The 2,797-nt window shown below is 40.4% G+C and overlaps 1 long non-coding RNA gene across 1 annotated transcript in view; it reads right to left on the reverse strand.

Moving 5' to 3' along the window:
- Nucleotides 1-1,124: 1,124 nt before the first annotated feature.
- Nucleotides 1,125-2,797, reverse strand: part of LOC118477952 — a 5,978-nt gene continuing 4,305 nt past the window's right edge. Inside the window, exon 2 of the long non-coding RNA XR_004858710.1 lies at nucleotides 1,125-1,289. This is a non-coding gene — a long non-coding RNA (uncharacterized LOC118477952). The remainder of the gene's footprint in view (nucleotides 1,290-2,797) is intronic.

The following is a 2,797-nucleotide window of genomic DNA, read 5'->3' on the forward strand; positions in this document are numbered from 1 at the left end:
AATAATATTTTTAAAAAAAGAAAAAAAGTAGGACCTGCTAGTGGGCCTGCACTCAAACCACTACCATCACTTTCTGTAAACGTACGAGTATTATGTCATAACTCCAGAGTATAAATTACTTTGTAACAAGGTTAACATTTTCCCTCTCACTCTCAGACCTCTTTTCGTCAAGATTTTGCTCAAAACTTTTCATTTGTTTTAGTAGAGGTTTTACGGTGTCGCAACTGCATAAGGTTATATGAGCGCCAGAAGATTAGAGGTGTTACAAGAGAGTAACAAACATAAAAAAAGAAGGAAGGCAGGTAAGGACAATAGATGTTTGACAGGAAAGAAGAAGCAAACCACACCAGAACACCCGCCAACCACCCACTAAAACACAATCAAATACCTTGTAACCCCCCCCCACACACACACACACACAAAAAAACCCCAACCCCCAACACAGTACATAGAAAGTGAAAGCGTCCACGTTTTGTTGAAAGATGCTTTTGAACTAATGATGGAAAAGAAACGATATGATCGATAACTTTTATGAAACCCTGCTTATGACAGAAACATTAATCGATCGATCAATAGGTAGATAAATCGGCAAGTAGGCAGTGTGTAGTTTGAGAAGTGGACAGACAGACGACAGATAGACAGACTGAGATAGACTTGCAAACAGAGAGAGACAGACAGATGGAGAGACAAGCAGACAGGCTGACAGTCAAAGAGACTGACAGAGAGACAGGTAAACAGATATATCGATCGATCAATTGATAGATAGACAGACAGAGACACACAAACAATAGATAAACAGATAGATAGATAGATAGATAGATAGATAGATAGATAGATAGATAGATAGATAGATAGATAGACAGATTGATTAAACAAACTATGTAAAAATGATTTTTAAAAACGGTGGACTCACCTGAGGTACATCCCACCAGATCCGTTGCTACAGACGCCGTTCATAGTTACGGGCAAACTTCCACAAATATGGCGCGCCTTGTGTACGCACGTCGAACAGGCGCGCGCCGGTAAGTCACAAACTACTCACTGTATACACGCACATACAATTGTCATCCCAGCTCACAGTCAATCAGAAAATTCGGCTGCTGCTTCTTCTTCTTCTCCCTTTTCTTCTTTAAAACTTAGAGTAGTTCGCGGTTTCTTTAGGAGTTTTTTTTTCACAGGTTTGTTTTGGGGTTTTTTTCTGTAATGTTTTTTCAACTGTAATTTCTAGGGTTCTTTTTTAATAATCTCTTCCGCTCACAGAAAACTTGTCACAGTTTCACACTATCGACCTAGATTTTGACACCGGCGAAAAGAAGTTTGAGTGTCAGTTAAGAGAAGCATATCGACACAATAACGGTAGTTTTATTATAATATTATAGTGCAGGGAAGAGGTAAGCCAGCCAGGCAGACAGACAGAAACAACAGAGGGAAAGGAAAGAAGTAGGACCTAGGCTACCAGATGCGCAATCCAACCACCTGCAACGAAAAGATGAAGTTTTTATAAACCAAAGGACCTCGTGAAAGACGTAGACAGGGGGCTATGCGAAAGCAGCGTGTTTGTGCACTGCCATAAAGCTTAAACGATAATACAAGAAAACGGATCTTGGCGCTATTAGTATTAGTCAGAAGGTAATTTCCGACGCATATCTATTTTTTTTTTTAACCCTTTCATCACAACCGAAGGCGTTTCTAATGCAATTAGACCACTGCTATGTTAGGGGTAAAAAAAGTTTCTATATCCACGTCTTTCAGTCAAAGAGTTTCTAAAAACCACGTCTTTTTATCAGGCGAATTTACCACTGCCCACAATCCAACTCGCCAGTGTCTTACACGGGGTGCGCACTATGGCTGGATCGGGCCGATCGCCCGACTCGGTCGCCTGACACTGAAAACAAACACGTTAGTTTCTGAGGCGACTGAGTCGGGCGACTGGCCCGATCGGCCGATCCCATCCGAAGTGGGCAACCCGTATTACTCTGGCCTTTTTTCTGTTGTATATTCAAATCGTGTGGCGCCACTGCTATGTATTTAAAACGTGTTTTTTTTTTAAAGTATTGTATGCGCGCTCATATGACCTTATGCAGTTGCGAGCGCCGTAAAACCCTATGGTAAACTTTTTTTTAAAAGTATTATATTTCTTAATAAAATAGTATAGGACAGAAAAGTAGAGAGAATCAGTCCAATAACCGGCACGGATGTATCGTTATCAAGAAGGTGCTAAAAGGAAGGTACAATAATAAGCTCAAAGAACACACCTATCTGCTTCGCTCTATCGACAATCTAACGTCCTTATTTTTTTACAGGCTCTACACATCACGTTCTCATCACGGTACTAACAGTAACAGCGAACCACAACCACAAACAGGACGCAAAATGAGACGACCGCTTCGTCTTTCAATACATTATAGTATAAAAGCGTGAACTATCCATACTTGTTATATTATAAGCAATGTGTGAACTATCCACACACACACATTTTATAGTATAAGCAAAGCGTGAACTATCCATACTTATTATATTATAAGCAATGTGTGAACTATCCACACACACACACACATATATATATATATATAGTATAAGGAACGTGAGAACTCGGCCGGGTATAATATAATATCCCTACCTGGGAGTACTATGTGCCAAACGTCCCCCCACATACATACGCTTATGATATATGAATACGAGGCCCGTGAACAAACATACTTCAAGCTATCTCTACCAAAGGTGACAGGAGATGGACGAGCATGATAGAGAACGTCCTCATTGACGGAGGAGGATAGAGAGAACTAAGAACGATGTC

The sequence above is a fragment of the Aplysia californica genome, unplaced genomic scaffold (assembly GCF_000002075.1).
Source record: "Aplysia californica isolate F4 #8 unplaced genomic scaffold, AplCal3.0 scaffold00313, whole genome shotgun sequence".
NCBI classification, from domain to species: Eukaryota; Metazoa; Mollusca; class Gastropoda; order Aplysiida; family Aplysiidae; genus Aplysia; species Aplysia californica.